Source organism: Ovis aries, chromosome 1 (assembly GCF_016772045.2).
Source record: "Ovis aries strain OAR_USU_Benz2616 breed Rambouillet chromosome 1, ARS-UI_Ramb_v3.0, whole genome shotgun sequence".
In the NCBI taxonomy this organism is placed as follows: Eukaryota; Metazoa; Chordata; class Mammalia; order Artiodactyla; family Bovidae; genus Ovis; species Ovis aries.
The window spans coordinates 197,364,042-197,385,197 of record NC_056054.1 but is presented as its reverse complement, the minus strand read 5'-3'; the positions used below and the strand labels follow the sequence as shown (position 1 = coordinate 197,385,197).

Genomic DNA, 21,156 nt, shown 5'->3' with positions numbered 1-21,156 from the left:
TATTGAGATAATCATATGGTTTTTATTTTTCAATTTGTTAATGTGGTGAATTACATTGATTGATTTGCGGATATTGAAGAATCCTTGCATCCCTGGGATAAAGCCCACTTGGTCATGGTGTATGATCTTTTAATGTGTTGTTGGATTCTGATTGCTAGAATTTTGTTGAGGATTTTTGCATCTATGTTCATCAGAGATATTGGCCTGTAGTTTTCTTTTTTTGTGACATCTTTGTCAGGTTTTGGTATTAGGGTGATGGTGGCCTCATAGAATGAGTTTGGAAGTTTACCTTCCTCTGCAATTTTCTGGAAGAGTTTGAGTAGGATAGGTGTTAGCTCTTCTCGAAATTTTTGGTAGAATTCAGCTGTGAAGCCATCTGGACCTGGGCTTTTGTTTGCTGGAAGATTTCTGATTACAGTATCAATTTCCGTGCTTGTGATGGGTCTGTTAAGATTTTCTATTTCTTCCTGGTTCAGTTTTGGAAGATTGTACTTTTCTAAGAATTTGTCCATTTCTTCCACGTTGTCCATTTTATTGGCATACAACTGCTGATAGTAGTCTCTTATGATCCTTTGTATTTCTGTGTTGTCTGTTGTGATCTCTCCATTTTCATTTCTAATTTTATTGATTTGATTTTTCTCTCTTTGCTTCTTGATGAGTCTGGCTAATGGTTTGTCAATTTTATTTATCCTTTCAAAGAACCAGCTTTTGGCTTTGTTGATTTTTGCTATGGTCTCTTTTGTTTCTTTTGCATTTATTTCTGCCCTAATTTTTAAGATTTCTTTCCTTCTACTCACTCTGGGGTTCTCCAACTCTTCCTTTTCTAGTTGCTTTAGTTGTAGAGTTAGGTTATTTATTTGACTTTTTTCTTGTTTCTTGAGAAGAATGGAACTGGAGGAATCAACTTGCCTGACTTCAGGCTCTACTACAAAGCCACAGTCATCAAGACAGTATGGTACTGGCACAAAGACAGACATATAGATCAATGGAACAAAATAGAAAGCCCAGAGATAAATCCACACACATATGGACACCTTATCTTTGACAAAGGAGGCAAGAATATACAATGGAGTAAAGACAATCTCTTTAACAAGTGGTGCTGGGAAAACTGGTCAACCACTTGTAAAAGAATGAAACTAGATCACTTTCTAACACCGCACACAAAAATAAACTCAAAATGGATTAAAGATCTAAATGTAAGATCAGAAACTATAAAACTCCTAGAGGAGAACATAGGCAAAACACTCTCAGACATAAATCACAGCAGGATCCTCTATGATCCACCTCCCAGAATGCTGGAAATAAAAGCAAAAATAAACAAATGGGATCTAATTAAAATTAAAAGCTTCTGCACAACAAAGGAAAATATAAGCAAGGTGAAAAGACAGCCTTCTGAATGGGAGAAAATAATAGCAAATGAAGCAACTGACAAACAACTAATCTCAAAAATATACAAGCAACTTCTGCAGCTCAACTCCAGAAAATAAACGACCCAATCAAAAGATGGGCCAAAGAACTAAATAGACATTTCTCCAAAGAAGACATACGGATGGCTAACAAACACATGAAAAGATGCTCAACATCACTCATTATTAGAGAAATGCAAATCAAAACCACAATGAGGTACCACTTCACACCAGTCAGAATGGCTGCGATCCAAAAATCTGCAAGCAATAAATGCTGGCGAGGGTGTGGAGAAAAGGGAACCCTCCTACACTGTTGGTGGGAATGCAAACTAGTACAGCCACTATGGAAAACAGTGTGGAGATTCCTTAAAAAATTGCAAATAGAACTACCTTATGACCCAGCAATCCCACTTCTGGGCATACACACCGAGGAAACCAGAATTGAAAGAGACACATGTACCCCAATGTTCATCGCAGCACTGTTTATAATAGCCAGGACATGGAAACAACCTAGATGTCCATCAGCAGATGAATGGATAAGAAAGCTGTGGTACATATACACAATGGAGTATTACTCAGCCGTTAAAAAGAATTCATTTGAATCAGTTCTGATGAGATGGATGAAACTGGAGCCGATTATACAGAGTGAAGTAAGCCAGAAGGAAAAACACCAATACAGTATACTAACACATATATATGGAATTTAGGAAGATGGCAATGACGACCCTGTATGCAAGACAGGGAAAGAGACACAGATGTGTATAACGGACTTTTGGACTCAGAGGGAGAGGGAGAGGGTGGGATGATTTGGGAGAATGACATTCTAACATGTATACTATCATATGAATTGAATCGCCAGTCTATGTCTGACGCAGGATGCAGCATGCTTGGGGCTGGTGCATGGGGATGACCCAGAAAGATGTTATGGGGAGGGAGGTGGGAGGGGGGTTCATGTTTGGGAATGCATGTAAGAATTAAAGATTGTAAAATTTAAAAAATAAAAAACTAAAAAAAAATAATAAAATAAAATAAAATGTAGAAATAATATGAAAAATTAAAAAATAAAAAATAAAAAAAAATAAAAAAATTAAAAAAAAAAAGCAGAGACACTACTTTGCCAACAAAGGTCCATCTAGTCAAAGTTATGGTTTTTCCAGTAGTCTTGTATGGATATGAGAATTGGAGCATAAGGAAGGCTGAGCACCAAAAAATTGATGCTTTTGAACTGCGGTGTTGAAGAAGACTCTTGTGAGTCCCTTAAACTACAAGGAGATCAAACCAGTCAATCCTAAAGAAAGTCAATCCTGAATATTTATTGGAAGGACTGATACTAAAGCTGAAACTCCATTGTTTTGGCCACCTGATGAGAAGAACTTACTTACTGAAAAAGACCCTGATGATGGGACAGATTGAAGACAGGAGGAGAAGGGGACAACAGAGGATGAGATGGTTGGATGTCATAACGGACTCAATGGACATGAGTTTGAGCAGGCCCTGGGAGTTGGTAAAGGACTGGTGTGCTGCAGTCCATGGGGTCACAAAGAGTCGGATGTGACTGAGCAGCTGAATAACGTCTTTTGCAAAATGGCTCACTATGTGCTCCAACTCATCATCCTGAGCTTCCACCTTGTCTGCTCACCAAGAAGCTGGTAGAGTAGTGGACAACGACACATCCTTCTCTAACCTAAGTATATCTTCCAACTTTCTAACTGCAGCTTCAGCCTCTAGCTGGGCATTGGTAGTCAACTGAACTGCCCATACTAGATGCCAGCCCATCAAGGCAATAATCCATTTCCATTCTTTGCCACAGTGTGCTATGAACAGTTTCTCAGGAAAAAAAAAAAAAGGCATCATACCAGCTGGAGCTTTGGGGGGCATCCTGGTAATCACAGAGCAAGGGCCCTCCCCACATAGAAGTCAATGGCCAATCCAGACTTTCCCCCTCAGGCGTCTCTTTCCCAAGACCCATGTCTTCAGTCTCCCGGGGGGCTCTCCAGTTCTTTGATTTCAGCCTTAGAAGCTCCCTGGGTGAAATTTAAAGTGAACCCCCCCCCACCTTACATAAAGGGCAAAGAGAGACTGAAGGGAGAAGCAGACCACTTCAGACTGGTAGAAACTTACATTTGAGGTTTGTCTTGAGCAGTCACAGGACAAGTAAGTCTTCACACTCTGCTACCAGAATCTTAAAAGTCTTAACAGGGTTGAGTCACATATACCATCCAAATAGTCTCAAGACACATAACTCTCAGGTTGTATCCCTCAAATAGCTTTGGCTATGGGAATGGTGGGCAGAGAGTACTCTGCAAAGGCAAGAGAATGGGTGAGAAGCCTTGGATTGTCCAGGTTCAGTTTGCAGGTCAACCTGTGGTCATGTCCTCTAGATGACCTCCTCCAACAGTAATGAAAATGTAGGTCAGAGTGAGGTAAAATAGAAGTACATCATCAACAAATGATTTTGAGTGGGAGGAAATAAATATCTATACAAACTAAACTGAAAATTCATTTATGAAATGTGTATGTTGGACACATCAAGCAAGCATGGCACATATCTTTTATGAAAATTAAAAGATAATGACTATCAAGCTTCAGATGTTTATTTTTCAGGCCCATAAGGTCAAGACCATCTCAAGATACTCAAGTACAGCTTACTTTATAAAGATTATTAGTCCAACGACTTAAATTTCATAGTACCTTTACACAACTTTTATTGTTTATAAAATGTTATTCTCTTTGGACTTGGAATTAGTTCCTAATAATAGAAGTTGATGTGCAACTAAATAGCATTCAAAATTTAAAAATAACCTTTCTGAAAGTCTATTGTTGCCAGGTGTTAGGAGAACTTCATTGGGAGGTGAAAATTTTCCTGTGCTTCAAAGCATTCATTATTAGAAGATTGCTTATAGGGGATGCTGAAGAGGAAAGTTAGTTTTTAGAGGGGATGGGGATTGGTGTGACCAGATGTGCTATAAATTCCCTTCCCACATTTAACATTCTCATGTTTGTGTTTCTCGTGCACAGTATTTAGACATATTATATCAAATGATCCTTCTATTACTTGAACTTCTAAATAGCTCTATGTATAGAAAACAGTGCATCTGGCATACTTTCTAGTCATTTCTAAGCCTTTCAAAGATCCTACAGTTTTATTGAAAAGGAAATAAGTAATGCAAACCTTTATTTAAATATGGTTTTTCCATGAGCTCTGGACTTTTCAGCAATGAATGGTATAGCTCATTTTGAATCCGGAGCTGCCTTCTAAGGAGCTCTGCTCAGGTTTCGGTAATGAAGTCAGCGTCATCCTGTGCTTGTCTTCCTCACTTCTTCCCTGATGTTCTTAAGGACAACAATCATTTTATGATTGACAGCAAGCTCAGTATAATAATATCCACTATAATAATCTCATTAACATAATGGCCCTATATGATTCTTTATACAATAACTGCTTACATTATTTAATGCTTCTTCTCTATCAAGACTATTCTCAGTGCTTTACATGTGTCTACTTATGTAATCTTCAAATTGCCCCATGATGTTGATGTTAATTCTATCTTGATTTTAAGGATAGTGAAACTGAACCACAGAAACGTTAATTAATGTACTCAGTCAACAAGCTAGTGAGGACAAGAGCTCTGATTTAAACTCAAAATGTTTGGAATCTAATCTCTTGCTCTTGGCCTTTCGTCTTTAAGATATCTTGTTTCTTTTGGAATTTCTACATAAAATGATGTGTCTCACACTGAAAAAAAAAGTTTTCATTTTTAAACAAAAGTAATGAATGAGAGGCAGTGTTATGGAGAGGAAAGAATATTACCCTCAGAGTCAAGACATTGGATTTCTGGTCCTAATATGGGTCTATTTAACTTTGGGTGAATAACTTTGTCCCTCATCTGTAAAACACAAATTGATTTAATACCTTTATTTACCTCATTCCAGACCTTTCAAAAATCAGCTTTACATACATGATCTATCTGAGCTTTACAGAAAATCTGTTAGAAACTTGAGGCTCAGGATAGCTGTGATCCCCCATGTCAGTCTTACTTACTCTGTTGCACGGGTGATAAAGATCTTTGAACTGCAAAGCCAGTGTCTTTTTCTACTATACCTTGTTGGTTTATCTCATGTACATAAAAATGTTTTTCTAATCTATAAAGTAATATGCCAATCTTAACTTTTATTATTAATGTGGCATGCAAAAAATGAATTGGTAATACTTTCAGCTGAAGAAGACAGCAAAAAAGGGATAAGTTTGGAATTGATTTGAAGAAGCCAAACTACTTTATGTGAAAACCACATGCATTCTTAATTTACTTCGTTTAAATCCCGGAACAAATGCTAAACTGATGGAAGAATTCTCTGCTTCTCTGTGCTTCAGTGAATTTCTTATTTTGTAGTATGAAATAATAAATGTTTGAACAGCTGCAATTACAAAGTTAAGGAACTATACAACACAGAGACACACGCATCTTGTTTTTTTCCTTCAGGACTGTTGACTGAAACTGTGCCACAGAAAAGTAATCCATGAGTGATATAAATATATTCTCATTCATTTTGTTGAATCCCTTACATGGTATAACTCTCTGCGGGAGGTTCACCTCAAGAAAGGAAAGAAAAGAAAAAAATGTGAACAAACCAGCTTTCTTGATTTATTGTCTTGGAAAAGTTTCTGAGATATTGTTCGCCTTTAGGTACAAGTGAAATGCTTTTGCAAAAGGGCTAATGGGAGGGAGTTGGGGTGAGGGCTCAGCCATGGCCTTGGCCCCTGAACAAATCTTTAGTCTCCATTTTATCTTTGTATACTTAAGAAGCATGAATAGAAGTATTTGTTATTTCTTATTTAATTTCCTATTTAAGCACTTGTGCTCTAAATATATACCATTATGCAGGTGAGCTTGAGTGTCTACTTAATCCATATGCAGTCACTGTAAATCCTTTTATTGGTTATATATTTGAAATTGGAGAACTCAGTACTCGTGGTGTTCTGGGAATTCACGTGAAAACTCACAATATGGCTTAACTTCCCCGTTGCCTGCTAGAAATAGATGAATGGACTTGAACCTGTTCCTGCTGTTTATTGAGCTATGCATACATCATATGATATTGTACTGAATGGACTCTGAGAAACCTGGAATATCAGATTTGGAGGAGGCTTTAGAGTGTATCATCACATTTCATAAATCAGGGAAAGAGAGCCACTATAGGTATAATGTGAATAAAGGATTTATTACAGGAATTAGAATATGGGAGGAACTGAAGAAGTGACAGTCTATAGTGGAGTTGGAAGATCTGAGAAAAGGTCATTAACCAGTCCACCTTAATCACTGATGTGAGTGAACAAATAGAAGCTTTCAAGGGAATCCAGGATAATAGCCTGTTCAGGCTGTGAACAGGGACCACATAGGGCAAAGCAGGAAGGGAGCTGAATGGCATTAGCTGCCTCTCAGGAAGCTCTGCTTCTGTGTAGCTATCACCTTTGTGATTCTGCAGCCAAGCCTCTGCGGGTGGGCCTGGCAGTGGGGAAGGTGAACTGTAAGCAAAGTAGAGGGAAATGCACATAAGCTGAGGTCTACCAGAAAACACACATCTGCTCAACACCAGGCCAGACTAGGACAGTTTCCCAAAAGTAATGGCCTGATTTCCTCTGACCTTCCAAATCTCAGGCAAGTTGCTCTTCTAGTAATTCTAGTCTAAAATCATAACAAAAAAAGGAATTCTGGGAAATTTATTCTCCAGCCTTAGTCAAGTTCAGTCAGTTCAGTTGGTCAGTCGTGGCTGACTCTTTGCAACCCCATGGACTGCAGCACGCAAGGCTTCCCCGTCCATCACCTGAAGCTTGCTCAAACTCATGTGCATCAAGTCAGTGATGACATCATCTGTTGTCCCCTTCTCCTCCTGTCTTCAATCTTTCCCAGCATCAGGGGCTTTTCCAATGAGTCAGTTATTCACATTGGGTGGCCAAAGTATTGGAGTTTCAGCTTCAATATCAGTCCTTCCAACGAATATTCAGGACTGATTTCCTTTAGGATTAACTGGTTGGCTCTTCTTGCAGTCCAAGGGACTCTCAAGAGTCTTCTCCAACACCACAGTTCAAAAGCATCAGTTCCTCAGTACTCAGCTTTCTTCACAGTCCAACTCTCACATCCATACATGACTACTGGAAAAACCATAGATTTGACTAGATGGACCTTTGCTGGCAAAGTAATGCCTCTGCTTTCTAATATGCTGTCTAGATTGGTCATAGCTCTTCTTCCAAGGAACAAGCATCTTTTAATTCATGGCTGCAGTCACCATATGCAGTGAGTTTGGAGCCCTCCCCCAAATAAAGTCTCTCACTGTTCCCATTGTTTCCCCATTTACTTGCCATGAAGTGATGTTATGATCTTAGTTTTCTAAAAGTCGCGTTCCAAGCCAACTTTTTCACTCTCCTCTTTCAGTTTCATCAAGAGGCTCTTTATTTCTTCTTTGCTTTCTGCCATTAAGTTGGTATCATCTGCATATCTGAGGTTATTGATATTTCTCCCAGCAATCTTGATCCCAGCTTGTGCTTCATCCAGCTTGGCATTTTGCATGATATACTCTGCATATAAGTTAAATAAGCAGGGTGAGAATATACAATCTTGACATACTCCTTTCCCTATTTGGAATCAGTCTGTTGTTCCATGTCTAGTTCTAACTGTTGCTTCTTGACCTACATACAGAGTTCTCAGGAGCAGGTGAGGTGGTCTGCTATTCCCATCTCTTTAAGAATTTTCCACAGTTTGTTGTGATCTTAGTCAAGTTGACAAAGCACAAACCAGCACAATGTCCAATCCTCTCATGTTGCAGGAAGGAAATTTGCTGCCTTGAGGGAATTGACCCTACCAAGCTTGATGAATTAGGTGGTGACAGATTCAGAACTTGATTCAAGTTCTCTTGATTTTTGGAGCAGTTATTTTTTCCCTCACTATGTCTTCTGTCTGCTTTATAGTTGCTTATGTGCTACATGAACATAATTATTTGAATATGGACTAAAATGTTTATAAAGGTCATTCATCAGATATTTTTATTAAAATGAATATATAACTTATTTATGGACAATAATAGAATTTTGGGTCTTAATTATTAATATTTCAAAGATTTTGAATTTGCTAGTGTTTCTTGGTGGTAGGGAGAGGGCATTTTAGGCACATGTACTACATAATCAAGTCATTATATGACTATTTGAAAGATTTTTCATCCAAGTTGTGTTTCGAAATAATAACTATTACCAAGGAATGAAAGAACTACATAAAACCATAACAAGTGTATTTGTGATTTATTGAGAATTTACTATATATGTCACTATGCTAACACTTCACACCTCATATCTTTTTCTAAATGAATTTTCCTAATTTTAAAATTATTTTTTAATAAATATGAAGTCTTATACATATAAAGTTGATTAGGAAACACAGGTAACTGTAAGAAAAGCCATATTGTCATAAGAACAAGAATCATAGCTGAACATAATTTAGTTGGAATTTGGATCATAGCGTGCTTTTCAGAGTCCTTTTGAGATGAAAAAATTTTCTTTAGGGGGATTTGGTGGTAAAGGCAGTGAATGTACCTTGGGAAATATAAACAGTTACACAATTTGGCACTTGTTAAGTCTGTAAAATGAGACAGATACTGGATGTGGTTGGGGGTGGTGGTTGTAAGACAACTTGATTATTTTTTTTTTCCCCTAAAATTCTAAGCTCACCATAGGCAACTCCAGTTCTCAGAAAGTTTCAGTACAGTGGGCTGAACTGACAGTTGACAACAGAGACAGGAAATGAAAGTGGGAACTTCATCAGCACATGAGCCTGAACCAGGGTCACCAGAGCAGGAGGAAGCTTTGTGATGGCAGCCCGTTTCATGGCTTAGATTTGGACTGGTTGCTCTTTATGTCTCCTGTACAGTTGTCATCCTGGGTTTGTCCTTACCTGTCTCTTGCATTGGATCACTTGAATCCTGTATTGAAGTAGAAGACAAAAATCAGAAGCTTTCTGAGAATGATTCATGAAAATTTTTTGCAAACTAATATATCTTCAGATTAAATTTTCAATTCAATTAATTTTCCATTTAGCTAACAAAATTTTGTGAACTAAAATATTTTTATCTCATCTTCAGATTTAATTTTCAGTGTAGTCAAAATTTGTGTGAACTAAAATATTTTTATGTCATCTTCAGATTTAACTTTCAATTCAGGTTAAAATTTTAGATTTTGTATTTTTTTTTTAATTTTAGTTTTTTATTTTTTAAATTTTAAAATCTTTAATTCTTACATGCATTCCCAAACATGAACCCCCCTCCCACCTCCCTCCCCATAACAACTTTCTATTGAACTAGGACTTTTGAAGGCATCGATAATTTTTTCTTGCTGCCAGTATTGTTTGTTGAGAAGTCCTGTCATTCTGAATACCAGTCATAGGCACAATATATAGTTATATTTTTCTCCTCTCTAGAAACTTGTAGGATTTTTATTTTTCTATCCTGAGTTCTTATATTTTTCACTTTGGATTTACTTTCTCTCACACTTGGCTGTTGCCTGTTCATATTAAAAGTAAGGGACCCTAAAGTGGACTGGACTCTCTGAGAGCTTGTACGGATCTTATTATCTGAGAGTCTGCCAGGACTTTTGGCATGTTATCAGTTTTTTTCCTTGTGCTGGTTAAATTGCGGGGGGAAAAGACACTTTAATATTGTCATTCTCTGTTTAATTTTAGAGCATTAAAACATATTTTGGTGCATTTTAAAGATGGTGACTGCAGCCATGAAATTAAAAGATGCTTATTCCTTGGAAGTAAAGTTATGACCATCCTAGACAGCATATTCAAAAGCAGAGACATTACTTTGCCGACTAAGGTCTGTCTAGTCAAGGCTATGGTTTTTCCTGTGGTCATGTATGGATGTGAGAGTTGGACTGTGAAGAAGGCTGAGCACTGAAGAATTGATGCTTTTGAACTGTGGTGTTGGAGAAGACTCTTGAGAGTCCCTTGGACTGCAAGGAGATCCAACCAGTCCATTCTGAAGGAGATCAACCCTGGGATTTCTTTGGAAGGAATGACACTAAAGATGAAACTCCAGTACTTTGGCCACCTCATGCGAAGAGTTGACTCATTGGAAAAGACTCTGATGCTGGGAGGGATTGGGGGCAGGAGGAGAACGGGACGACCGAGGATGAGATGGCTGGATGGCATCACCGACTCGATGGCCCTGAGTCTGAGTGAACTCTGGGAGATGGTGATAGACAGGGAAGCCTGGCGTGCTGAGATTCATGGGGTTGCAAAGGGTCGGACATGACTGAGCGACTGAACTGAACTGAACTGAACTGGGGGATGTGATCAAAATGTTGTTTTTTTTTTTTTCTAATTGGAGTGCCTTCATTACCTTGCAGAAAACTAAGATAGGCTTATGTGAGTGTAGAGTGTTAATCTTATTCTCGTGGAAGTGAGGTTTATGTGGTTATATGAGTTATCCATGTTCTCATAAATATTGAGTGAATAAGTCAAGATTTGAACATAAAGGAAGCTTATTTCATTCATACTGACTGGAGACTTGTAGCTCAGAAAATAGTTTCTTTGATACTTTATGAAAATCTCTCAATTTCCTATATACATGGATGAAGAAAGTATCAAAATATAAGGCACTTCAGTGTTAGAAATATTGTTACTTAAATACATAACTTTAGTGAGACATTTCCAATCCTTTAACAAGAGAAGTGCATTCTAAGTCTATTCTGTCTCTAAACTAAAATTCAAGTTTGTGCATTTCTTTCCAACTCCTTGCTATCTTCATACCCTGCAAATACTCATGTACTCTTAGGTTGACACAGCTTAAGCCTTCTACCTGATGACCTCGCATCCTTCTTGTCTACTTTTTGAATATCATACATATAGAACCCAGAAGAATTTTTTTTAATGTATTATGCTCTTTCCTGCTTAAATGTTGTAAAGATTTTCCGTAACAACAAAATGTAGCATATGAATCCTTAACATGGTCCGCTAGGCAGGCATAGGATGATTTCCACCTGTTTTTCCAACCTTTGCTTTCATTTTACTCATTATGCTTCAGCCATAATGGTTTTATTTCAAATCATTGAAAGTTTCAAGATAGTTTCTACTTTAGGTATTTTATTTATCCTCTTCTTTCTGTCTAGAATATTCTTCCGAGTAACATCAATTGTGGCTCCCTCAGAATCATCCCTCAGTACTCAGCTTGAATCATTTCCTTGAGAGGTCTGGTAAAGTCTATACCCCACATGTCAGGTAATCCCTTTACACTTATAATGTTTTAGATTAAACATGTAACATTTCAGGAAAATAGAAAAATAACCTGGAGAATGAAAATTCATTCCTTTCACTGTGTGTATTTGCATTTAATGCCTGCCACAACACTTAGAAGCATATTATCAGATGAGAGGGCTTCCTGATAGCTCAGTTGGTGAAGAATCTGGCTGCAATGTGGGAGACCTTGGTTCAATTCCTGGTTTGGGAAGATCCCCTGGAGAAGGAAAAGGCTACCCACTCCAGTATTCTGGACTGGAGAAGTCCATGGACTATGGGTCAGGAAGAATCAGACATGACTGAGTGACTTTCACTTCTGCTATCAGATGAGAATGTGTTCTTACGAATTCACAAAATGAGGTTTTAAGAACCCAGTTGATATGAGAAAATGAAGTGAATTTAGACAGTATCAGGATTCCTAGGCTCTGCACCAAGCTGATGAGTCACCTTGGTCATGTCAGATAGAAAAAGAATGAATGTTAGCTATTTCTGAGGTACACGGATTGAACTGGAACAATTTGTATAGGTCTTTCTTGCTTAATTTTCTATGACCCACCATTCTAAAATTTAGGTTTACATTGATTTTAAAACATTGACAGAAATCACCATACATTTCTTCAGAAATTTAAAGTAAAACTAAAACATGTATTTTTTAAAATTTTTATTTATTAAAGGATGAAATTCCTTCAGTGGGCTCAGATTTTCTTTCATATTTTTTGTTTTGCTTTCAATCCAACAGTGAAATTAAAAACTGTTTCCTGAGTAAATACCACTTACTGTGAGAGAAGCAGTGGTCTAAAATTATCATAAGAAGTGAAGAACAGAAAAAGAAAATATGGTCATTAAATGTCCATTTTATGATCAAGTAATAGTTACTGTGAAGGACTTGGAAATGAAACATCCTCCAAACTGAGAAGAATATGTACTTTCTAAGTATGCAATTGCCAGTAACTGTGTGTAGGGACAGACTCCAAGATGGGCCACAAGCTAATATTAAATAAGTGACTGGAAGGGAAACTATTGATTAGCCTATTATCTTATCTATGATATAGACACTTCAATCGGAATGAAGACACTTGTGAAGAATCTTTAGGTTTTACTTTACAGTGATTGACAGTTTTACGGGCAGTCAGATTATAATCTATTACAATCTATTAAAGATTATAATAATAATCTATTATTATAATAGTAATTATAATCTATTAAAGACTTCTTACTTCTTATAAAACCACGATAGGAAGCTGTGCTCAAAGGAAGTCACTAATGGATCCAGATGCATCACAGTTAAACTATGACTCCAGAAAGTTCTTTGAAAAACTATAAAAACAATAATACTGATTTTCAGTTCAGTTCAGTTCAATGCTCAGTCATCTCCAACTCTTTGCGACCCCATGAACTGCAGCACGCCAGGCCTCCCTGTCCATCACCAACTCCCAGAGTCCACCCAAACCACTGTCCATTGAGTCGGTGATGCCATCCAACCATCTCATCCTCTGTCGTCCACTTCTCCTCCTGTCTTTAATCTTTCCCAGCATCAGGGTCTTTTCCAATGAGTCAGCTCTTCGCATCAGGTAGAAAGTATTGAAGTTTCAGCTTCAACATCAGTCCTTCCAATGAACACCCAGGACTGATCTCCTTTAGGATGGACTGGTTGGATCTCCTTGCAGTCCAAGGGACTCTCAAGAGTCTTCTCCAACACCACAGTTCAAAAGCATCAATTCTTCAGTGCTCAGCTTTCTTTATAGTCCAACTCTCACATCCATACATGATTACTGGAAAAACCATAGCCTTGACTAGAAGGACCTTTGTGGACAAAGTAATGTCTCTGCTTTTGAATATGCTATCTAGGTTGGTCATAACATTCCTTCCAAGGAGTCAGGGTCTTTTAATTTCATGGCTGCAATCACCATTTGCAGTAATTTTGGAGCCCAGAAAAATAAAATCTGACACTGTTTCCACTGTTTCCCCATCTATTTCCCATGAAGTGATGGGACCGGATGACATGATCTTAGTTTTCTGACTGTTGAGCTTTAAGCCAACTTCTTCACTCTTCTCTTTCACTTTCATCGAGACTCTTTAGTTCTTCTTCACTTTCTGCCATAAAGGTGGTGTCATCTGCATAAGAGGTTATTGATACTGATTTTAGTATTTCATAAAGCCAAAAATATCTAGATGTTGACTACTAGTGATAGTTACTAATTATAGCATTTGTTGAAACCTCATTATTGAAACTAGGACTAAGCAAATTTATAAGGACTTAAGAAAGTCATACCACATGAATATCAGTAAGCAATTGGTCTTGTTCTGCAGAAGTTTTTATTTACAAAAGCTTGTTTAAAGGACAAGCTGCTAGAAAACATAAGGAGTTGTTATGCCATTAACCTCAAAGGTTAACGTGTATATTGTAAGTATTCCTTAAATACTTTTATTGTTAATAATTCCTTACAAGCATTTTAGTGTTTTCAAAAGGCTTTCATATATACTGTTAACTATAAGACATTAAACAATGCAAAAAATATCTCAATTATATTTTTTCACAGCATGATGCTTGAGATATACAAATATGCTATAAAGATGTTTTGAAAAAATTAATTTGATTTACACAAAAATATATGACATATAGGCAAGAACTGTAATATAATTTAAAATATCTAAAAACAGCTCCAGTGAATGTACCTTACCTATTTGATGTAAAGAAAACAAGATCTAAATCTTCCTTTTTTTTTGGCCTTTAGTGAACTATAGATGAACTACTGAGGAGGAGAAAGGAAGAGAAATAGTCAATAAAAATCTGTAGAGATGGAACTTTTCAAAGAACTCATACCTTTATTTGAACACTCTTATGATATGTTATGAGAATGGATAGATGACATATATGTTTCACATGGAGAGAGAACAGCCTCAAATCAGGATTTACTGTTCATTTCTTAGCTATTACGGTCTGTACACTATATATAATCTAGCTTTTTAATTGTTTTTTTTTGTCTACAGTGACCACCTCCACTAACTACTGTGTTCAACTTGTGGTTTTATCTTTGTCTTTTAGTGCTTAATAAAGAGGTATTTGCATCTTTCCTCAGTCCTTTTACATCTTAAATGAAGAGAAATTAGACTTGTCTTAAAAGATAAGTAGGTATGTATGCTAGTTGCAGAATTGGATGAAAAGTGTTTCAAATGGAAGAAACCATGTGAGCAAAGTCCTTAGGCGAGAGACTGCTGAAGATATATTGGAGGAATGGATTTGGTTAGCACATAAAAGACATGGAATGGGAAGTTTCTGGGTCTGGGCTCAATTACATAGCACTTGAGGCTAACAGAGTGCTTTTTCCATGAGCAATAGGAAGCCACTGAAAATTATTCAGCAGGGAGGTGATAGCATGGGTCACTAAAAAGGTTGTTTTGTTTTTCAACAATCAGAAAGGCATAGCTAAATCTTTGCTTAGCATGAAAATTTCGATAATAGTGAAAGAAAAATCCTGTGTGTGTGTTGGAAGAGAGAACTAGAGTACAAAGTGGGGAGAATTTTCACCAGCTCAGAGAGACTATTTCAATAGTTCAGTTAAAATGGAAAGCATATCTACCACTGACTAGGTATATGATATAGGACAAATTACTCTCCTTTCTAAGCCTCCTTTTCTTCATCTGTGTCATATAGGATTGCTGCTTGGATTAAGAGGGAGATGGTATACACAATTAGAAGCATCATGTCCAGCATATAATAGCTGCTGCTGCATATTAGGTCAATTAAGATACATAATTTTCATGAATATGTCTCAGTGAAGTAGTTTGGTCTTTTCTTAAAGAAACATTTTTCCATAGCTGAGGCATCCTGTTGGACTAAGGTAAAAATACTGCCCAACAAGGTCTTTCCTTAGAGTGTCTTCTTGGCCTCCCTCAGCAAAGAAGCCTCTTCACTAAAGGGGCCTATAGCAAGGAGGTCATGTTGTCCCCTGGAACTTCTGCTTTTCTGCACTGTCAGCCAGAAGGACAACATACCCATGAAAGAACACCCAGTCATGCTTGAGAAGTCAAGCATGAGCTCTGGTGTTTGCTCTCCTCTCAGAGTGAGTCAAGCATGCTATTTCACTTACCTTAGAGTATCCGTAGACACTTGGTCTTCATTTATTGTCTTGCATTTCTCTAACCCAAGCTGTATAAGATGGAATGCTAGGTCTAGTCTCCATTATTTGCCACTTTTTTCCCACCTTAAATGGTTGAGGCTTTCTTCTGATAGAGTTCTGTCGTATTTCAATGACTGGAAAGGGTAAGACTGAAACAGTTATGTCTCAGGAACAAAGCATGCACAGATTTTCACAATCAAGGAGGCTCTATTCCATCTCTGGAATTCATTTTGTCTCACTTGTACCCAAGGCCGATAATAATATATGAGAGAGAATGTACAATAGGTGTACATGGAATTGAAAGGCAATAGTTGTTTATGTTGTCATAACTTATTCACAAAAAACTAAGTAACTGAGTACTTATTATGGTCAGATACTGTGTTAAAGGATAGAACACCAAGATGAGCAACATTATTTAATCCAAAATATTTGCTGAACATTAGCCATGTACCGGGTCTATTGTGAGAATTCATACATGACTATGTAAATAATTCCTTCTCTCAAAATATTCCATATAGAAAAATTCCATAAGGATCTTTCTAAATAGCAATAACTAAGCTCATTAACCTTGGATGTGGGGTATCTCTTCACAGCTGCCCCAGCAAAGCGCAGCTGCTGCTCCTTACTTTGGATCTCGGGTAGCTCCTCTGGACGGCTGCCCCTGACCTCCGGCGAAAGATATACCCATTTGAATGCAGAGTTCGAAAGAATAGCAAGGAGAGATAAGAAAGCCTTCCTCAGAGATCAGTGCAAAGAAATAGAGGAAAACAACAGACTGGGAAAGACTAGAGATCTCTTCAAGAAAATTAGAGATACCATGGGAATATTTCATGCAAAGATGGCCTCAATAAAGGACAGAAATAGTAGGGACCTAACAGAAGCAGAAGATATTAAGAAGAGGTGGCAAGAATACACAGAAGAACTGTACAAAAAGATCTTCATGACCAAGATAATCAGGATGGTGTAATCACTCACCTAGAGCCAGACATTCTGGAATGTGAAGTCAAGTGGGCCTTAGAAAGCATCACTACGAACAAAGCTAGTGGAGGTGATGGAATTCCAGTGGAGCTATTTCAAATCCTGAAAGATGATGCTGTGAAAGTGCTGTACTCAATATACAGTAAATTTGGAAAACTCAGCAGTGGCCACAGGACTGGAAAAGGTCAGTTTTCATTCCAGTCCCAAAGAAAGGCAATGCTAAAGGATGCTCAAACTACTGCACAATTGCACTCATTTCATACGCTAGTAAAGTGATGCTCAAAATTCTCTAAGCCAAGCTTCAGCAATATGTGAACCATGAACTTCCAGATGTTCAAGCTAGTTTTACAAAAGGCAGAGGAACCAGAGATCAAATTGCCACATCCTCTGGATCATCGAAAAAGCAAGAGAATTCCAGAAAAATATCTATTTCTACTTTATTGATGATGCCAAAGCCTTTGACTGTGTGGATCACAATAAACGGTGGAAAATTCTGAAACAGATGGGAATAGCAGCCCACCTGACCTGCTTCCTGAGAAACCTGTATGCAGGTCAGGAAGCAACAGTTAGAACTGGACATGGAACAACAGACTGGTTCCAAATCAGAAAAGCAGTACATCAAGGCTGTATATTGTCACCCTGCATATTTAACTTATAGGCAGAGTACATCATGAGAAACACTGGGCTGGAGGAAGCACAAGCTGGAATAAAGATTGCCAGGAGAAATATCAATAACCTCAGGTGTGCAGATGACTCCACCCTTATGGCAGAAAGTGAAGAGGAACTAAAGAACCTCTGGATAAAAGTGAAAGAGCAGAGTGAAAAAGTTGGCTTAAAGCTCAACAGTCAGAAAATGAAGGTCATGGCATCTGGTCCCATCACTTCATGGCAGATAGATGGGAAAACAGTGGAAACAGTGTCAGACTTTATTTTTCTGGGCTCCATAATTAGTGCAGATGGTTGGTGATTGAAGCCATGAAATTAAGAGATGTTTACTCCTTGGAAGGAAAGTTATGACCAACCTAGACAGCATATTCAAAAGCAGAGACATTACTTTGTCCACAAAGGTCCTTCTAGTCAAGGCTATGGTTTTTCCAGTGGTCACGTATGGATGTGAGAGTTGGACTATAAAGAAAGCTAAGCACTGAAGAATTGATGCTTTTGAACTGTGGTTTTCGAGAAGACTCTTGAGAGTCCCTTGGACTGCAAGGAGATCCAACCAGTCCATCCTAAAGGAGATCAGTCCTGGGTGTTCATTGAGGGACTGATGTTGAAGCTGAAACTTCAATACTTTGGCCACCTGATGCAAAGAGCTGACTCATTGGAAAAGACCCTGATGCTGGGAAAGACTGAAGGCAGGAGGAGAAGTGGACGACAGAGGATGAGATGGTTGGATGGCATCACCAATTTAACGGACAAGGGTTTAGGTGGACTCTGGGAGTTGGTGACGGACCCGGAAGCCTGGCGTGCTGCGGTTCATGGGATCACAAAGAGTCAGAGACGACTGAGTGATTGAACTGAACTGAACTGAAGCTCACTAACTAGTAATAACTAAATAATCCTTTAGATCTTTATTTATGATATATTATGGTTAAAAGAGTCTTCATATCTTCTTCATTTCATTTTATCTAAGAAGATTCATTTCATCTGAAATATGCATTTTCACGTTATTGTTTTGCTCCTCTTTTGTGACACCCTTGTCTCATAGTTCTGGAAAGAACATCTTTGCTCTCCTTTCTGAAGGTATTCAATATGATGGTTTCTCCTCAGCCCTACACAGATGAATACTGCTTGATATTAGGTTTGGTGGTCTTTATCACTCAGGCATTGTTGATCACTGAGATTCCTTAAATGGAGAAAATAAGGAGGAAAGAGAACACTAAAGAATCTCAGCATGCTACTAACTTGTGAATTACAAAGATAATTTCTTTGATCTCTGGTGTATTTATCACCCTGTCATGAGATACAGCTCTGACTATGTTTGCATACATCTTGGCTGTTGGAAGAATGCTGTTTGGGAAAGCTACTGCATTTCTTTTAATAATGTTTGATCATCCGAGTCCCTTTGTTATAAGACACAGTAGACATTCCTGAGCTATTTACACCAAATTTCCGTCACAGATGTTAAGAAGTTATAGGTTAGGAGGCAGAGAGAAAACATTGATATCTCCAGGGTCAATTTGCAAGATTATGTTGAAATAATCATTTGAACCATTTAGTACCAGCCATATTACCAAGAGATGCCAAGAAAGGACACACAGTTCCTCTTTTAATGTGTCATCTTGGGATACATGGGGATCCCTGACTGTGGTTCACAGTGGCTATTTGAGATTAATATTTTGGTGCCTTAATTTCCCACCTTCGCCTTAGGGAAAGAATGTAAGTTTCCATTCTGCTTGTGATATTTATTACAATTCTGGGATTGAATCTATTCAATTCTTCCACCTGACCATTTGATGTTGGAATGTGACCAGCTTCCTAAGAAAAACCCTGCTTGTATTCCTGGAGAAGTACCACCATTTGATTCCTTCATTTAAGAAGCTTATCTCACTTTGGGTTCTACCATGAAATGAAAGGGGGATTAGATGCTTTAGTCACTAACTGAACTCATGTGCATATATGCTCAGTTACTCAGTTGTATCTGTTTCTTTGAACCCCCTTGGACTATAGCTCTACAGATTCCTCTATCCATAGAATTTTCCAGGCAAAATACTGGAGTGGGTTGCCATTTCCTGTTCTAAGGGATCTTCTTGATCTAGGGATTGAACCCAAGTTTCTTGTCTCCTGTATTGGCGTGCAGATTCTTTACCACTGCACCACCTGGGAAACCCTAATTGAATTCATAGTCTCATTTAAATTAATCCAAACAATTAGTAGGTTGTTTTTTGTTTTTTTTTTTTTAATCAAACAGAGCATGTTAAATGGAACTCAACATTTTGGTCAAATTCTTTTTTAAAAAAACTATGCAGACAAATCTTCTGTTAAGCTATTACTAGTCAGTGAACTGGTATGAATTTATTACCTGAAAAAGCCACATGTAATATTTGCATATATATAAGCTTCTAATTGGAGAAGGCAATGGCACCCCACTCCAGTACTCTTGCCTGGAAAATCCCATGGATGGAGGAGCCTGGAAGGCTGCAGTCCATGGGGTTGCTGAGGTCGGACACGACTGAGCAACTTCACTTTCACTTTTCACTTTCATGCATTGGAGAAGGAAATGGCAACCCACTCCACTGTTCTTGCTTGGAGAATCCCAGGGATGGGGGAGCCTGGTGGGCTGCCGTCTCTGGGGTTGCACAGAGTCGGACACTACTGAAGCGACTTAGCAGCAGTAGCAGCAGCAAGTTTCTAGTTAACTGAGTTTCGACTCTCTGTGACTCCATGGACTGCAGCACGCCAGGCTTCCTTGTTCTTCACTATCTCCCAGAGTTTGCTCAAACTCATGTCCCTGAGTTGATGATGCCATTCAACCATCTCATCCTCTGTTTTCCTTTTCTTCCCCTGCCCTCAAACTACCCCAGGGCCTTTATTAATGAGTTGGCTCTTCGCATCAGGTGTGCAAAATATTAGTGCTTCAGCTTCAACATCAGTCCTTCCAATGAATATTCAGTGTTGATTTCCTTTAGGATTGACTGGTGTGAAATCCTTGCAGTCAAAGGAACTCTCAAGGATCTTCTCCAACACCATAGTCTGAAAGCATCAATTCTTCGGTGCTCAGCTTTCTTTATAGACCAGCTTTCACCTCTTTGCATGACTACTGGGAAAACCATAGCTTTGACTAGATGGCTCTTTGTTGGTGAAGTGATATTTCTGCTTTTTAATACACTGTCTAGGTTTGTCATAGCTTTTCTTCCAAGGAGCAAGTGCCTTTTAATTTCCTGGCTGCAGTCATCATCCACAGTGATTTTGAAGCCCCCAAAATAATTTCTGTCACTGTTTTCATTTCTTTCCCCATTTATTTGCCACGAAGTCTTGGGACCGAATGGAATGGTCTTTGCTTTTTTTTTTTTTTTTAAGCCATATAAAAAGAAAATCCATGAGAACATTTTAAACCTATGGTTTATGTTTCTTTGTCTGACTTCACCAGATAGCCATAGTGGCTATCTGGTTTCAAGTGTATCCATTCCAATGAAGTGGCAAAAATCCTTTCAGAACAAGTACACTGTTTCCTTCTTGTTCTGCTACTTGTATGCACAAACATGATATCATTAGATGAAATGCCCAGATTAGTAATACCTGCTTCTTTCCATTAAGCTGAATTTTAGTAGTTTCAGCCTAAGACAGGCAGTACCTAGAAGAGCCTTCAGCTTTCATATCAGAAAGTAGCCCATAAGACTGTACTTTGTCTTTGCCTCCTGTCCCATT

The 21,156-nt window shown here is 38.1% G+C and overlaps 1 long non-coding RNA gene across 2 annotated transcripts in view; it reads right to left on the bottom strand.

Moving 5' to 3' along the window:
- Positions 1-8,680: 8,680 nt before the first annotated feature.
- LOC105602588 (uncharacterized) overlaps positions 8,681-21,156 on the bottom strand; it is an 88,347-nt gene continuing 75,871 nt past the window's right edge. The window contains exons 3-6 of one of the 2 annotated variants that reach the window (XR_009598046.1): positions 15,781-15,944; positions 14,371-14,442; positions 12,907-13,804; positions 8,681-9,374 (exon numbers count right to left, since the gene is read on the bottom strand). This is a non-coding gene — a long non-coding RNA (uncharacterized LOC105602588). Of the gene's footprint in view, positions 9,375-12,335; positions 13,805-14,370; positions 14,443-15,780; positions 15,945-21,156 lie in introns of those variants that run through there. The other variant, XR_001021279.5, reaches the window with a different exon arrangement.